The following is a 19,298-nucleotide window of genomic DNA, read 5'->3' as shown; positions in this document are numbered from 1 at the left end:
AAATATTTGTTACAAATCACCTACAATGGTATTAACCGTTATATTAAGTTGGAACATTTTAAGACTTTAAGCAAGTACGACACGTCTTGTGATTGCCCTAATTAGAAAAATTTGTTCGGTTTGAAGCTTTTACTTTCACGAATTTATTTCATTTACCAGCACAGCAAAATTAATTTAAAAAAAAATAGTTGAAAACAAACGACTGCACAAAACTTTAGAGGATGCTAAGGGATCGACGAATTTCTACTCATTTATTCAAATAACAGTCCAACAAATTTTAACCTTTTTCCGCAACAGCATAACTATGGTATATTTTTGTAATAAGGCAGCACGCTGACAATTTTTGCTAAAAAAAAAATATATTCAACAAGTCTGAGTTTTGATTTATTTACACTCAAAGGTGAATCTTCAGCCAGATGCGTAGTTATTCCATTTGCTTCACTTCCATGGCATTTCCACATAATTGCTGTCAATAATATTTGCACTTCTATTAATTTTATACACATATATATTCGGAGAATTTTTTAAAATTTTCTACTTTTCTGCAATTTGGGATGGCAGTGATTAATTAATCGATTATTTTGGTCCAACTTGCGATTTAATTGTATCGTAGTTTTATGTTTTATTAATCGATTATTAATCGATTCATTGTAAAATAATCGTAAAAATATTTTCAAGAAATATGAATTCTGTAGTTGGTTCAATTACATCCAGCGATCTTTGGGCCCCTCACAATTCTCTTGTACACAAAGTGTTTTATAAACAAACAAAAAATCAAAGTTTGCTAAGCTTAATGTTTATAATTGTAAACTTAAAAAAAAGAAACTTTATTTAAGTTTATTTTTCTTGTTGGGCACATTAGACTGTGTCAAATAAAACGAATGTTTTATTTCTTTCGGTCCCATATGTAAATTTCATTGTCGGTCACAAAAATTTAATTGTGGCAAAATTTCAGCCCTCTATTTGCATATGACATTTAGCGCTCGGAAACATAAGAATTTTTGACGAAACAACTTTTTTTTTATAAACAGTTAAAGATAACAAATAAAACCAAACAACCTGTACATTCAATTCTAATATAACAAGTGCAAATTTAAAGTAACTAGGATGTGCCGTTGATTTTTGACAGTTTTTTATATTGTCGGTATCAGTAATTTTCTTAAATATAACCCTGGCATTCAGTAAGCGGTCTCTAGTCACTGTCTAGTGACTTTTGGTGGTGAACTTGGATTTTGAGACTATTTGGTATTCAGTACGCTGTCTCACGTCTCTAGTCTCAAAATTAAGTCACTAATTTGTCAGCTGGCTAAGAGCCGGTCACAAAAATAGAAGTATGGAGGAAAAACTTATTTCGCGAAAATGAAGCGAGGAAATTTGTTCAACTAGAATTTCTTTAGGAAATAAACCAAAATGCTTTAATATCATACAAATGTATTGAAAACAAATTTATTTTTTTGTTTTTTAGACATTAAAATCTAAAGATTGTAAAAAAAAATAAAACTAATAAAAAAAATATAAAAAAATACTAAATAAAAAATAAATAAAAAATCCTCTACAGCCGAGGAGGACTTGAACCCGGACCCTCTCGGCTGCCATCCTAATGCTTTGACCACTCGGCCATTGCGACTCTTTGAGCGGTGCGGGCAAAAGGCATACATAAACACTATCAGTTGATTGTCTGTGTTTGCTTTCACCACACATTTTTGGTGAACTTTTTGTGACTCTCTCCTTCTGAATACCCAAATCGTCTCAAATCACAAAAATAGTCACTAATTGATAATCTCAAATTTAGTGACTTGAGATGAGACTGAATTACTGAATCCCAGGGTAAGTGTGGTTAGATAAAAAAAAAACGAACGAAACTTTAACAAAACGAAATTGCCAAAGATGAACGGTGCGTCCTAGCTACTTCAAACTTGCACTTATTTAGGGCAGTGTCACACGATTGGCATATTTGTAAAATTTTTGTATTGGGCTATTGGTACAAAACAAAAAAAATTGGGACGACAATTAGTAGTCTCATGATTAATACAATACAGCGAGCTTCTAATGACTTCGTGACTGGGATAAAGAAAAATACAAATGTTTGGCAAATGCCCAATCGTGTGACACTAAATTGAATGGCCTTGAATATTATTTATTATATTTAATTGTTTATAGAAGAAAAACTAGCGGAAAAAGTTGTTTTATCAAAAATTCCCATTTCTGCGATCGCTTACTGAAAAATGAAGACAGAGAGCTGAAATTTGGCCGACAACGAAATTGTCATAAAATTTTCGTTTTATTTGACACAGTCTAATGTACATACATACATACATATTTTACTTATTATCCAAGTAATCCTTGTCAATATTCATTAATTTAATTCACTGGAGTCGGTTACCGAACTTATCTGCCAAGATATTTTGGAATTTTACACCGCCTAAATTTTCGGAGTAACTGGCTTAACAAACATACTTAGATAATACTATGCCAGCAATTTTTCAGTTTATTTGAGTGTTGGATAAAATATTTCAATGGCTGGAATTTCTACGATTTACAATTACAAATAAGAGATTTCATAGGAATAAGGGAATGTTTATCTCGTCGTTTTCAATAGAAAGGTACGTCAAAATAGAAGTAAAAAGCAAATAAAAACCAAGTCTGAGTGGCTAAGAACAGAACAATAACAACGAAAATAAAAAAAATAAGTATACGCTTAGGTAAAGTATACAGTGGTGTGCGGCGTTTTGATGTTGTTACAGAAGAATACGTAGGTAGTACAGTCAAATTAGGAAAATTTACGATTGGCGATTGTCAGTTACTTATTTTTAATAGCGAAATGCTCTTGAAGTTTGACTACCATGAATAAATACTAAGTTACTTGCTGTTATGCTGTTTATTTCAAGACCTATACTTCAAAAGCCTTGCTTTTGATATAGAAATTCGCCTCTTTTAACGCAAACCTTTTTCTTTTTTCTTGAAAGAATCGTTGTCCTTGGAGAATAGCATTCTAACATGCACCGCAGATAATGATTATTTTTTCAATTTCAACTCAAAAAACCCATTTTGAAAGAGAAAAGACGAATTTTGTATGTATGATGTANTTTTTTCTTGAAAGAATCGTTGTCCTTGGAGAATAGCATTCTAACATGCACCGCAGATAATGATTTTTTTTTCAATTTCAACTCAAAAAACCCATTTTGAAAGAGAAAAGACGAATTTTTGTATGTATTATTGATGTTGTAGGCTAATAGATCAATTGCAAAAATCTCCTTTTTCTTCACGTTTTGCCCAACGTTTCGGTAATTACCTTCATCATCTTTTTATTTTTTAAGTTTTATTTAAGGGGGTCAAGTTTAATAATTATCTTTTTAGGTTTAATTTGTTGCTTGGAAATAATCGTTATTTTTGGAAAGAGAAAAAATAAAACTAAATTTCTGAGTACTTTTTTCATGCAAATACTAAAGATAAAGTCAAAATTGAAAATATATGTAGATAAAGATAATGGTGTTAATGGCAATGATATTGGTAAAGGTAGTAATAACGGTAGTTTTTATGGTAATGGTATTGGTAATGATAATTGGTATTGGCAATGATAATGGTAATGTTAATGGTAACATTAAAGTTAATGGTAACGGTAATGGCAACGATAATGGTAATTGCTAGGTGTTTGTTTAATGTGAACGCCGCCTTACGTCAACAGATGCCTCCTAACAAACAGATGAGAGTAACTTTACATGTGTGTATATGTAAGTAGATTTTATTAGATGAAATAAAGTCAGTTGCTAATTGAACTTGAGACTGACCGAATGCGTTTCACTTATCTCAGGACATAACAGTAATAATAATGGTAATGGTAATGGTAATGGTACTGATAATGGTAATGGTTAGGGTAGTGGTAATAGTAATGGTAAAGCTAATGCTATTGGTAACGCTAATCATATTTGTAATTGTAATCGTTATCGTTAGTGTTTATAATTATCCTCGTCTTCAGGTTTTTAATCATGCTCTGTTTCGTCTTTGTTTTTGTAATCGTTTCCATATCTGTCTTTCTTTTGATCCTGATCTTCGTATTCGTTTTCCTTTTATATGTCTTACGTCTTCGTCGCCAAATAAGTATTGGTCTTCATCGTCGTCTTCTTATCTGTCTTCACTTTCGTCTCCGTGTTCGTTAATTTATTTAGATTATTTTCGCAAGATATTTTAATTTTTTATGAGCAAAAAATTAACTTTAACAAAGAAAAACTTTAATATATACAAAATCTTTTGAATTTTTTCTTTCGCTTTAATAAGCGGGTTCTTTTGCAAAAAAAAAAAAAACAAGCTACTAATAATGAAAATGGATGAAAATGTGCAATAATTCTTTTATGAAATAGGAGCAAGAAATAATGTTACTCATACGCCATAAAGTAAATGGCAGCACTCGTACTTAAAGTTTGAATTTTTTTTTACCATCGCAATACAAATTTAAAATGAAAATATCTTGGCAAACTAAGCTGATTCAGAAATTCGCTATACAGATCCGTTTTAAAAGGCCCAAAATTAAGTTTACGAGTCTCTGCGTTTTTCTTTTTGTGTCTCTTTAGCGTCGCTACAGTGCAATTTATTGGCCAACAGTTCAATGTAATGTTCATATTTTTTTCTATAAAAGTATAGCTCGCTATTTAACAAAAACCCTGTAAGACTGAATTTTGAAACTTTATACACAAATTTCATAAAAAAAAAATAAATATTAAAACAGCCAACACTTTTTAAATTTTCCCGTCCCTATTTCTTCTTCCGCCACTGTATGTATGTATGTATGTACATGCGTTAATGCAAATAGAAACGAAAAAATTCCAATCTGATGCCCGCTGCAGAAGTAAAGAAACGTGGAGATGAAGGTGGTTGAGAGATGCTGGTAAAGAGCCTGAAATAGTAAGCCACTATGGAATTCTTAAAGTATCTGTGAGCATTGTTGTTATTGATTTTTAACTTCATTATGGCATTGGAACATTTTGCCGTTTCCACACAGATAAACATTTATGTAGATACAGAAATACATATATGTGTATGCTTATGCTATTACGTGTAGAAAAAATGTATACATATCTATGTAGTTTTTGTTGTACCTACATATTGTATATGATACATACTTATAATAGATGTTAAAAAATTCTTTTGTATTTATCAGTATTGTGAATTATCAAGATATTCACAAATACATACATACATATGTATGTGTGTATATTGCAAGTTAAGTAAGGTCGCAGCGTTACGGTTTAGTTGGTTGATAAGCTTATTGACTTCAACAATAATTTCGAATACAAAATCAGTTTTTGTGCTCTTTGTAGGAAACATAAATATTAGGGCAATTCACATGAACGCGTAAATGCCTCGTAACCATGTAAATCTCGTAAACTTACTTAATTTTGTATGGAATATTGGTTTATTTACGAGGTTTATGCGATTACGAGGCATTTAAACGTTTCCATGAATACCCTTATTGTATTTACTTAGCGTAATTATATTTGTGCGACATGGTAATGAAAACAAAACTCTGTAAATTTTGTTAAATGGATTCAGCGTACTTCATTGGCTGAACCAAAAAAAAAAAAAAAACAGTCTGGTAAAATACCCCGCTGTGCAAGCGAGGTACGCTTCCTTTTCAACAAAACGATTTTTTCTTTTGTAAAAAGATGAAACTTTTCAAGTTCGCCGTCCCCGGTTGTCAAGAAAAAATGCACTAAGCTGCAACCACACCGAAAACGACAAAACGTTGTTTTTTTGTCGGCCCATTTTTGTCTTTTTACAACTCCTTTGGTATGGGTTGAATAACAGGAAGTAATGTACTCGTGCTCTATACGACACCAACAAACGTTGTGACGTCGTCAGTGTGAGTTGAGCCTTAGAAGGGCGACACACATATTAATGACAACATCGAAAATTATTTTACATTGTTTGTTGTTGTTTTGTTTTTGTTGAGCACGTTGGTCATTTTCTTCCATACAAAGTATGTTTAACGACTTTTTATATGGAGAAATTTAACAACAGCTTCAACAAAAAGAAATAAAAATTTCAAAAATTAACGGTATTTTGTAGCCACTTGAAACTTGCACCTACTAAAACTGAACGGGCTACGAAACTGCCTTCTCAAAATATTTCTAAAAAGTCGAATTAAAAAGCTTGAAATTGTTACGAAAGTTTGTTGATTTTTTTTGAATGTTTCACAAAGGTTGAAGCTTGGACTTATGTGGTTTTTGTTAAAGAATATACTATAAATATATAAACAAATAATTATAATTAGAAAATATTAAGATAAATGGTCAAATCTAGTCAATATGTGAGTGTCGTAAAGTTATGATAAGCACTTTAGCTTCCGCAGGGCGTGCTGTATTCTAGTTTTTTTTTTTTGCTTGCTGCTAGGAATCAGCAGTATGCCTAGATAGTGTATTTAAAATTAATGATCGTAACGGTTTTGACTTTTATTAACAAATTATTTCCAGTTTTACGGCTTTCATTTCGTTTTTTTTTCTTGAAAAAAAAAAAAATAAATCCACAAACGTGTTTACTTTTACTAAATATGTTTACCATATCTCAGATCAGTGTGTGAGTAGGAATTTTTGCTGTTAATTAAAGCTGAAAATCTATTAAACAAAGAGCACTAGACATACTGAAAACCAACGGAAATATATTTTAAAAGGTGCTGAACAAAATAAAGTAAAGAATAGAAACAAAGTATAGTTGTATTTATTGCTAAAAAGTAACTTAATTTTTCCGGGCTTTATTTTTTGCTTAGAAAGCTTAATTAGCTTCCGGTGGTTTCAGTAAGGTGCGGTAGCGAACTCAAAATAATTAAATAAATATCATTAAAAGTTAAAAGTGAATATGTGACATTCTTAAGGTTAAGGACTAATACTAAGATTGAGACTAAACCTAAGACAAATCCAAAGACGATGACGAATACAATTACGACGGCGACGGCGAAGCGAACACAAGTACGAAGATGAATTCAAAAACGAACAAGAATGCGAACATCTATCGAACATACAAAGGCGATCACGAATACGAGGGCGAGGATCTATGTATAAGAGGACGGTGATGAAAACGCATATGAATTCGAAGATGAATACAAATACGGCCACGAATCTGATCGCAACTTAAATATTTTATTTCATTTATATTTAGGCGTATTTTTGTTTTCGTACGAATCCAAAATTTGAAATTTTTGTATAGAAAACGATAGGACAATTTCATAATTTTCGATTCGTACGAAAACAAGAATACACCCCATTATATATAAAAATGAGTCGCTGTCCGTTAGTCTCAGTAAAACTCGAAAACGGCTTGAGTGATTTGAATACATAGTTGTTTTTTTTTTTGTTTGTTCGATATGAAACCCGGATGGTTTAAACTTAAAAAACAAAACAACAGATTTTCCATCTGTTTGAATATTCCAGTATAAATAAAACAACCCACTTAAACCAATTAACAAACAGTTGCACATATTTATGAATAGTCGGACCATGCCATACGTCGAATTTTTAACACATCCATCCAAAAACGTTTAAGAAGATTTTATTGCGAAATCGATTTTTTTTTTGTAATCAATAAAATAAAATAATATCATTTCAACGAACAAGTAATTGCGCAAAAATACTTTTTCCTAGAAAATGATATACTTGGAAGTGGAAAATGTAAGTACATACATTATTGTCGTTCAAAGAAATATGCAAGTGTTAATTATATTGTAATTAAATTGCTAATTATATAATATTATATCAGTGTGGCTTTAGACCTGGCAAAAGCCAAAAGGAAAAGAGCCGGGAGAAGAGGATTAACACTCACCACCTTTTTGTCGACTTTCGATAGCACTAAAAGGAGTTGCCTATACGCCGCGATGTCAGAATTTGGCATCCACTCGAAACTGATACGGCTGTGTCAAATGACGTAGAGCAATACCACCAGCTCCGTCAGAATTGGGAAAGACCTCTCCGAGCCGTTTGCTACCAAACAGGATTTCAGACAGGGTGAGTCGCCTTTTCCAAGTTGGATAAGGAAGCAAAGCGAATGGGTCTCGTGGTCAACGAGGACAAGACGAAGTACTTGCTGTCATCAAACAAGTCAGACAGTCAGGACATTCGAGAAAGTGGAGAATTTCGTTTACTTGGGAACCAGCATTAACACCGATAATAATGTCAGCATTTAAATTTAACGCAGAATCACTCTTGTCAACAAGTACCACTTTGGACTAAGTAGACAACCACACTCTACGTACGAAAACCACACTCTATAAGTCACTCATCATGCCCGTGTTGGTATATGGTGCAGAAGCATGGACAATAATAACATCCGATGAGGCGGCTCTTGGAGTATTCGATAGAAAGATTTTGCGGAAGATTTACGGGCCTTTATGCGTTGGCGACGGCGAGTACCGCAGACGATGCAACGATGAGCTGTATGAGCTTTAGTGCAGCAAATTAAAATACAGCAGCTACTCTGGCTTGGCCATGTATGTAGTTCGAATGGACTCCGACGCTCCAGCTATGAAAGTATTTAACTCGGAACCAACCGGTGGTAGTAGGGGAAGACGGATGCCCCCACTGCGATGGAAAGACCAAGTAGAGAAGGACTTAAATAGCATTTCCAATTGGCGTCAGTTGACACACAACAGAAACGACTGGCGTGCTTTATTGAACTACAGCGCGAAACAAGAAGAAGAAGAAGAAGATATTATAAATCATACAAAATGCTGTCACTACATCCTTTTAAAGGGAAATATTCCACGAATTTAACTGGTCCAAATTTAATAATTATTAATTAACATTTACAAAGTAAGGAAATTAAATATCCTCATATTTATAATAAAGGCCAATTTATTCCTTTGAAAGTACGTTTTTAAAGCCGTCTTTATCATTTTATCATTTCCCTGTTAACACGCACACACAAATTGTTGTTGAATCATTCAAATTGCATGCCACTTTCTAATGGTCCACTTTCATTTCTGCCCATAAATATGTACTTATCTAATTGATAGGATTACATCTCATTACAATGGTAACCAAGGTGCAAGTGCCCATTTGGTCTTTTGCAATGCCAATAGCCAATTTGTTAAGTGTATTGTTAAATACATATACATAAATATATAGTACATAAGGAACCAGAAAAAATACCCACTATATATAATTAAATGAATTAAATGTTACATAAAAGGTGCATAAGCTAACATGTTGCCTGTTAAGCAACGTTCACTTAGATTTTTGGATTACATACTGTAAGCAGATTTTAGACAAGAAATTTAAAAGCCTCGCCAAAGTCATAGAAATTACCCATTGTGAATTACGTGGATAATTCCCGACATCCTCATACATACATACATGTCCTTATGTACACAATCTTTTTGTAAATTTTTGTGTAAATTGTTAACAAAAAAAACCCTAATTTAAAGTGAGAAGAAATTAGATGAAATGTGACTTACATATGTACATATGTCATTATTCACAAGCATTTAGCAAAGGATGTGAAACGGTAACCGAACAATAGAAAAGTGAAAGCGCAAAATTGATAGACACAATGACAATGATTTCTTCAAAAGGCTAGAAATAAAAACTGACAATAGGCAACTTGTTGCAAGCTATTAGAGATTACATGACCAAATCTTGTTTTCACACATGGGTGTGTATATGTAGTTGTAGATAAGCAGCTACATACATACATATGTACATTTGTCTGAGCAAAGAGCCTTTTATAAAACCTTCATGGGCAATTATGTTGATTGCAAACAAACGTGCATGTATGTGTATGTTGCATTTTATTCAGTTGGATATGCGAATATTAAAGTTTTCGCATATGAGTGTGCGTACTAATATTGCTTGGCAAGTAATAATTTAATTACGAGTATTATCATTATTAAATTGTAATTATTATAGTTTAATAAAAAGTTTTTTCAATTTATAGAGTATAAATTTACAGTCGTATAGTATCATAAAAATATATATTCAGGTCACTTAATAAGGCTATTGAAACTACATAATATTTAAGCCCCCCCCCCCCTCCCCCATACAACAGAAATTATTAAAACTTCTCTTAGCTACCCATATCGAATGGACCTGTCTACATAAAGTTCTCTAAATCAGAAATTTGCTTTGACAAAATATGAAATATTCAAACTAAAATCTTCTTAAACCTTTTTCGTGTGACACGCAAATATACATATTCATATTATGTAATTCCCTTAATTCAAGCTGCATTTAAATTGTAAAATGGGTGGCAACTCTGTGGCATATGTAAACAGGTGGCAATTTTCTCCAAATTGTTTTCAAACTAAAACGTCTGAAAGCCGTATTGTGATGCATATTTACATCATCTGATTGCCTTAGTTCAAGAAAAAATTTAAAACAGGTGGCAACCCTCCTACAGTTTAGAAATAAAATTTCTTCAAAGCAGCTCCGATTTATATCCATATTGAAGTAATTCATTACCTTGAATTTAACTTTGTAAACAGGTGGCAACTCTCTTTTAAATATTTTCAAACCACAATCTCTTTCGTCTGACACTCATATCGGCATACATATTTCAGTTTACTAATCGCCTTAATTTAAGTTTGAACTTGATTTTGTAAACGGGTGGAAACGCTTCCTTCAATGGCTTCAAGGCCATTTTTATTGATATCCATATCGTAGCAATTCGTTTAACCTAAATATGTATTGCATATATCGAATTCCACTTTGTAAACAACCCTGTTTAAAATATTTTCAAAGTAAAACCGTTTTAAGCCTTCTATATCTGACAATCGTTTTGCGATACATATTTAGTATTGGAAAAATTTGGCATTTTTTCGGTAATACAATTTAATGTACATCCATTTGTTCGCACATGCACGCATCCATATCTACCAACATATGTGTCAGCCCAAGTACTGTTCAATACCGTTTCAACAAAACACATTCAACGTCTCAAAAATGCTTAAGTGCGACTTTTTGTAAAACGGAAGTGCGTTGAGTAGACTTTCACACATAGTAAGCATATCCCAAATCGAATCTGTTGCAAATTGTAGAAGTGCACGGAAAGTAAAAACGGCGCACAGTGTATAAAAGTAAAGAGATTTGTCTATAAATCAATTAACTTTTGTAGTAAATAGTGTTGCATTGGAATGCTCCATACATAAAGGAAAGTAAAATGTTAGTATTAGTTCTCGTAGTTTTGTTATGCAAGAACGCTTAAAATATAATGAGAACAAAACCTTCAGGAATGTTTTCCAAAAAACGAAAGTGAGAAAAAAACTGTCGAGAACGTTCTCAACAGGATTTATATGCGAAAAAAACGCAGTGGAACATTTCTAAAGAAAATAAAATGCGAAAAATACTTTCGTGAACATTTCTAGAAGAACAAAATGGGAACTAAAAAAACGGCCACAAAAATATCCGGAACATTGTCTCGGAGAACCATTTGGGAACCAAAGTCTCAGGAACTTTCTAACAAAGAACAAAACGAGAACAAATCTTTGCTGAACTATTCGCGAATAATGGAAGCGAGAACCAAATTTTTCTCATTGATTTCTATTATGTAGCTTGAAATGCTTGCTTATTAAAATTAATCAACAAACAAACAAACAAAAATATGAAAGTTAATTATACAAATAAAGTCAACGAAAGACTTAAGACACGAACTTTTCTTACACATAAAATGAAAAATTGTTCCATAAATGAATAGTTCATCCTAATTATAAACGATGTGTAAGTTAAAATGATCCAGCTTTACTCTGACTTAGAATTAAAATGGTTCTCACTGAAACGATTTTTCATCCCAACACGCCCCTCTCATTCTTAACTTTAAGTTCTCAAAATATTTGTTTTTTCGCATTTTGTGCTCTAGCAGAACATTGCCTAGATTTGTGTTCTTTTTTGATCCTACTTGTAAACGTTCTCGATACTTTTTTGTTCTCATTTCAGTCAAATTGAAAATGTTCCCGAAAGTGTAGCTCTCATTATGTTCTTCTTTGATAACGTTCCTGAGAGTTTTTTTTTTCGCCTTTTGTTTTTTACGGAAGCGTTCCTGAACTTTTTGTTCTCATTTTGTTCCCGTTCAAATTGCTTTCAATACTTTTGTTTATTTTTGGTTCCTTTGTGGGAACGTTTTTGACTTAAAATCTTTTTTTTTTCTCATGCAGAACTAAACTCTAACTGGTATTAAAAGAAGCTCAAAAAGAAGATTAACTGTAAAATCATTGGAACAGAATTACAAAAATTAATTTTTTTCAAATTTTTCAAGTTATAGGCATTTTGCCAAGACCTTAAAGTCAAAATAGAACTTAGAACTTCCTAAAAATTGTTTATTATTCTATTGGGGTATTCACAACGGTATCATAAGTGTCGTATTGTTGTATATCCCAAACTTTAAGAGGTTTAATAAATGTTTATAAAACTTTAGAGCACAACCAACTATTTTTAACAGTGTGAAAATACATAATATGATTATTGTATCTTGCGAATCTCCTTTAATATATTTTTAGCCGTTTAAAGTTTTCGACGTACAATAATATGAAATAGCGACACCCTTGTGAATATCCCATATACATACATATGCATTCGCCTTTCCAATGCCACCTAGTCCTTTTATTACAAAAGTTATTTGATTTATATACAAATTTCATTACTTTCATACACTGTGCGCTGTAGAGCATACAAAAGTACGTATATATGTATGTACATATGTATATATATTCAACCGGAAACGAGTTACTCGTGGAAAACCGATGGGCGGAAGAAATGGTGAAAGAACTCTGAAATTGAAATGGAAAATGAAAATGAAAACCTATTCTGTCGTGCTAAAGCAATCATGGTTGAGGAGAATGTGTATTGTAATGGGCTTATGAAGCCAGCTGCTCATCAATACCTACATAAAAGCCTAATTATGACAACTTAACTTAACTTAACGGAACTTAGAACTTGGAAAATCAAAATGAAACAGGTTTCGTTGTGGCATTAAGTTACGTTAAGTTTCGGCTGTTCAATTATAAGCAACATCCATTGAAGAGAATTTTTAAGTGAGCCCCTGTAAGCTACGTTAAGTTGCCATAAACAGACCATAAGTTAGTAAATATTTATATGGTTGATGTACATACGTATAAACGTATATATTTGGTTACATCAGATTGCAGAACATCATCTGTACATGTATGTATATATGTATGTATAATGTACATATAAAAAATTGCATTATTCTGTCTTTCGTGTTTCAATAGATATGCGTTTACATATGTGCAAGTTTCTGTATTCATATGAGCATTATATTCATAAGTATTGTGATCTTATCTCTAAAAATTTAGACAATTTAATAAATATGATACACATATGAACATATGTATGTAGGTATTATTCTTGATAAAAGCGGAAGATTTCTTTTTTCACTTTGCTGACATTATTGGTGGTTATAATGCTGGATTCTAGGTAGATAGTCCTCCACTACTTCAAACTTATAAACACCAACAGTGTGGTGTGTACCACAAAGCGCGAAGACTGCTGCCAAAAGGTACTTTATCTTGTCCTTATTCACCGCTAGACCAACCTCTCTCGCTTCATTTTCTAAGCTGTAAAATGCTGCACTAATTTCCCTGGATCTCAGGCAGACGATGTCGAGATCATCTGTATGCGCCTGCATCAACTTTACTAGCTTTTACTGTATCTGTTGCCGCTGCGATTCAGATTGGCAGCGCCTATTACGCTTTCCAGCATCTGATTGAGTGAATCGCCTTGTCTGGAACCACCTTTGGTCTCAAACGGCGCGGAGAGGTATTTCCCAATTTGGACGCTACTAAATGTTGTACTTAACGTCATTTCAAATAGCGAATTTGTTTTGTGGTGATAAGAAATTTGGACATGGCGTCATACAGGCTTTAAGATCGAAAAATTAGTGGTGCGAGCCGATTTTCTTACAAAAAAGGTCTTCTCGTATTCGATGCGCTGTGAAAATCTAGTTTGCCAGTTCTGAAGCCATATTTATAAGGACCAATTAGTTAGTGCATGAAGGGCTTTAGTCTTTCACACAGTATGGTCGATAAGACCTTATACGCACAGCTAAGAAAGCTTATCCCGCGATAATTGGCGCAATCAGCGGAATCTCTTACTAGCACTTCGCCGCCGACTTTGAACAACTCAGCTATGTGCAATTTTAATTTTAAGTTTGCTGTTGCGAATTAAAAAAATCAAACTTTAAGGGCCGCTTATTCAATGTCTCCCAGTTAAACATTATTGCCGACTTTTTCGTCCTGATGCATATAACACACTGATGGGCACTGCCTTGGCCGCGGGCAAAGCTCTTTTAAGCTATCTATACATTTTGTATAGGCGCGTGCCTATATGTGTGTGTGTGTTTGTGATTAAATTTCAAAATTAGAATGCTCGGAAACGTCAAAAGTACTAAATGTGTCTATCACCTGTTCTACCTTACTATATTTTTATCATGTGTACGAGTACGGCCATGTAGTCTGTGGCGTATGAGTAACATTATTTCCTGCTCTTACACGCTCTCACCCAGCAAACAATCAGTAATCGCTTTTAGTGGTAACGTGTTCTAGAAGGCATAGCGTTATAATGCCTTCGATCGATTTTTTGTTGCTTCTTTTAGGCATTGCCGGTAATGCAAAGTAGAATGTCCTATAATATATTTTTTTTTAAATTCGCTTCTTTGTTTCATTTCGGGGAATGCAAAGTAGAATACTGCATCGTAGTCAGCTGCAAAATAGAATGACTATCCAAAAAATTTTTTTCTACCGTTACTTTCTGTGGAAATTTGTCTCGCATAAAAATCATATTTTGCTTTGTTCAATTTGCAGCGAGGTTTAAGACAGTCAATGAGTGAAGTACAACAGTGAGCAGGTATAATTTTAAGCTTAATTAAATATGCATGTATGTACATAGCGGTTTTTAAGTAATATCTAAATACCTAAATACATATATATGTTTGTATAAAATCAGATTTATAAAGATTTTGTGATCTTTTAACACAATCTGTATTTTCTGTTTTCAATTTAATATATGTAAGTAAGTATGTACTTATCTAGGCATTCTACATTAGTTTCCCTGTAAGGCAGTCTTTGTTCGGTTCTCTGGATTCTGTTAATACCTGCGTTCGCCGTTCGTTCGAAGGTAATGCTGCGGGTAAGGGCTTACCGCCAATGACACGCCCATGTTAAAATAATGCCTTCTAGAAGCGAAAGGGTAAACGATTCCCATCGCCTAGCTCGTTTCCACTTACGTTTCTGTGGTAGTCGTGTTTTTTGCTGAGCAGCGTCCAAATTAGGAGTTCCTCACGTTTCTTTATTATTATTTATATTTTTGCATACGAAATTTTTCTTTTTTTTTTCTTGTAAAAATATATGTAGTTAGTCCCACGGAAAAGCCCAGCAGAATCAATTTTTGTGATTCCATATAGAACTCGGGAAAATTCAAGAAACACCAAAAAATGGCATCAAAATTTTTAACTCCATTTCTTAGAAGAAGTTTAGTTATGCAGTTATTTTATTTACCAATTAATTTTCATCGCTAGTAGCTTGATTTTTTGGCAAAAGAACACGATATAATACGAACAAAAAATTACAAAAAAAATTTTTAAGTTTCATTCTTTTTTCATCAAAATTAAAAAATCTTAGGAAAATGGCCTGATCTGGAAAAACGGGTTACAGATGCATAATCTACGACCCAAAATTAAGTTTGCGCGTCTCGGCATTTTTTTTTCAAAACTTGAGGTTTAATGAAAACATCTTGGAAAAATTATCTGGCCTAGAAAAATGGAGTATATTCTGCAATCTACGACCCAAAATTAAGTTTACGTTTCTCGTCGTTTTTTGTGCCATTTTAAAATCCCAACAGTGTTTTTAATAAATTAAGTTTTTCAGTTAGATGACAATTTTACTAAGACATATGTATAAGTAAATAATTAATAAATGTTGCAGTTCAATGTATAGCATCAGAGTTTGATAAATATCACTTGAGTTTGCTTGCTTAATTGTGGCGAGTACTTTAAGTCAACCGCTTCTTCACTGCTGCATTCAAATATATTTACTGAAACTACACATCGTTTTTTTACACAAGCTTACTGTTAAAAAAAAAACACCAAGGAGCTTAGCGGAGAAACAAAATTGAAATGAAATAATGGAGCATACATATGTATGTATGTACATTAGGGCGGTCCGAAAATTCATGTGGGGGGAAAAGGTAACGTTTTAATTTCTATGTTCTCACCCCCTAGGATTATTCTATACCAAAAAAATATACCCCTTTTTTATCAAAACCAAATCAAAAAATATTTAGAGGTCGCTCAAAGCGCTAAAAGTTTTCCATGCATTTTATATGGGAAAAAATCACTTCTCGTAGAAATGGTATAGAATTCTTGAAAAGCAATATAATTCGATCGGAACACGGTTTCTCTTCAGGAGATTCCCAGTAATAATACCCAAGTATTTATTTAACGATTTCTTATAGTAACTATATTTTTTATAGGTCCGCCAAAACTCCCAGAAAATGAAATGGGGATAAATAAAAAAATCTTTAGTATTAAAAATTGCTTAAATAAACAATTGGATATTGTTATTAGAAGTCTCCTGAAGAGAACCAGAGTTTTCCGAACGAAAAATATTGATTTTCAACAATTCGATACCATTTCTACGAAAAGTTGTTTGTTCCTATAAAAAAATACATGGAAGGCTTTGTGTGCTTTGAGCGAACCCGAAATATTTTTTTGATTTCAAAATAGAAAGTAGGGATATATTTTTCTCCGTATAGAACAATCCTAGAGGGTGAGAGCATTAAAATTCCGAATTTATTTATTTTGTACCACCCTAATGTACATATGTACATTTAGAAATAAATACCGGCAAATGGCTATTGAAAAGAAAGAGCTTAGTGAAATTGGAAAATCCGCAGGCAATTCTATTCTATGTACATATTGTGCTGTTGCGTTACTGCACTTGAAACATCTCCCAACAAATGAACAAAGCGTAATGTCAGAGTATTCGCAGGCACGCATGCACATCAGAACGGGGCGGATTTAATATATGTAGGAGAAAAGTTAATACATTAAGATCATTCGTTGTGAGCAGATCCAAGTTGAAATTATGTAAAAATGTCGCGTTCATAATATGTATTTATCACAGACCGAAAATAAGCGTTAAATAGCAAGATTTTTAGTTTTGAATCATTGCAAAATCGTTATTTTTTTACCGTTTTTTCGATGAACAATATGTGTAAAATTTGGATTTTGATTTTGGCCGTTATCCTCTTCTGTGTTAATCAAAAAACCTTACCAACAGTGATTTTGGTGCGCAGAGCAGCTGCAATTCTTTTCCAACCTAGGACCTTTTACTGATTGCATAAAATAATTTTTTTTTTTATATCTTATGTGTAATTTTTTATATATCGCAACATAACTGTTTTTAATTAAAGAAAAAAGTTCGAAATTTCTAGTGTCTGGAGAATACGTTAACTGATCAAAACAAGTAATATACAAAATGAAAATTGATTAAGTTTTTTATCTTAAAAATTTAAAATTCAACAATTGCCACGCTGCGTGTTTAAATTTTTAGAAATTTCTTGGGGCCTCGCGAAGCTTTTTCACGTTCTTTTCAATTTTTTGCACTCTTTGAGACTCCTCCTATTTTATTTTTCGAGATTTTGCGGGAATTAGTTTGATTTTGTCCTGTTTTATTTTTCTGAAATTTTCGGTATATTTTCGGATTTTTTCGTGACATTTTTCGGCGGTTCAGCAGTTTCTGGGATTGAATCTAATTTCCGACTAACAGCCAAAACAAAAGAAAAGAAAAAGTTTGTCTTATAGCGGTCGCCCAACGACAGGCAATGGCAAACCTAGGAGTGTATTTCTGCCATGAAAACCAGCTTCTCATAAAATTACAATCGCCTTACGGAGTCGGCTTAAAACTGCAGGTCTCTGCACCATCAACAACTCCCATTACTAAGCTCGTCCTTATACTGTATAAATGTAAATATTTAACTTTTTTTTTTTCGTGAAAATTCTTTTCAAAAATGTGTTTGACCTACTTTCCCAACATAGTTAGTTCACCATATTAGTGAAGAAATTTTTTTTAGACATAATTCGCCATAAGTACAAAAATGGAATATCTAAAAGGCCATAAGGTAGCTCCAAAAAAAAATTTTTTTAGCACATTAGCAAAAAATATTGCAAGGAACAACTTGACATTTAAACGCGATAAAAATCACGGCGAAGAATTTTTAAAAATTTTATCAAAGAAAAGAACATTTATAAAAAAGTTATTGCTTCTCGTGTTTTAGAAACCTAGTTTTTTTACGTACTCACACGAAGCGCATGAAAACTTTGGTTGCAATAATTATTTAAAAATAATAATTTAAAAATAAGGTCCATGAATATTAAATAAAAAATAATAATTTATAAAAAAATCGAATACTGGCGAAATATTTTGCTGAAAAGTTCAATTAAGATAACTTCGATTTTTTAAGAGGTGGCACCCTCTTCAAAACTCTTTCTATTGTAAAGCTTTTTCGTTTTTTCGTTCGTTTTTTTTAAATTGAATTTTACTATTGCAGAGGTGGCAACATTCTTCAAAATATTGCCAAAACAAAGCTTTCTTAAACCAGTTACGTTTTACATCCATGTTGTTATATTTCAATAATCTAAGGGACTAAATTTGTTTGAATTTAAACAGATGGCAACACTCTGTAAAGTTTCTTCGAAACAAAGCTTTTTTCATACCATTTCCGATTGACAGCCATATTGTAATATTTTACTAAACTTATTAACTAAATTGAATTCAACTTTTTAAAAGGTGGCAACCTTTCGAAATTGTTTCAAAACAACGCTTTATTAAAACCTCTTTCCTTTGCTATCCATATTGTAATACGAACTTCATTCAATCTATTACTTAAATGGAGGTGCTTGCTTTTTAAGTAGGTGGCAACGCTCTTCAATAAATATTATAAATGTTAATTAGGCCCAAAAGCTGCCCTTGGGCCAAATTTTATCCAAATACGTCTAGCGGTTTTAGCGTGAAAAGGCTACAAACATATTCACATACTCACTCGCTCATTCACTAACAAACTTTCAACTTAATTGGACAAATACAGCAACGTACCTCATAATATGACATTTAAAAAACTTAATGGTTACAAAATTTTCACACTCTAGTAACTCTGGGCAACTACAAAATTACTAGATATTTTTATTTATTCAATGCATGCATAGTATGTAGCATTTATTTATCCATTATAAGTAGATGAGTATTTTATCGCTATTTGCAGAAATTCTCTAAGCTCTGAATGCGCTTAAATTTTGCAGCGACTATTTCA

Source organism: Rhagoletis zephyria, unplaced genomic scaffold (genome assembly GCF_001687245.7).
Source record: "Rhagoletis zephyria isolate East Lansing unplaced genomic scaffold, Rhagoletis_zephyria_1.1 Rzeph_scaffold_03597, whole genome shotgun sequence".
NCBI lineage: Eukaryota > Metazoa > Arthropoda > Insecta > Diptera > Tephritidae > Rhagoletis > Rhagoletis zephyria.
This window is presented reverse-complemented; position numbering follows the sequence as displayed.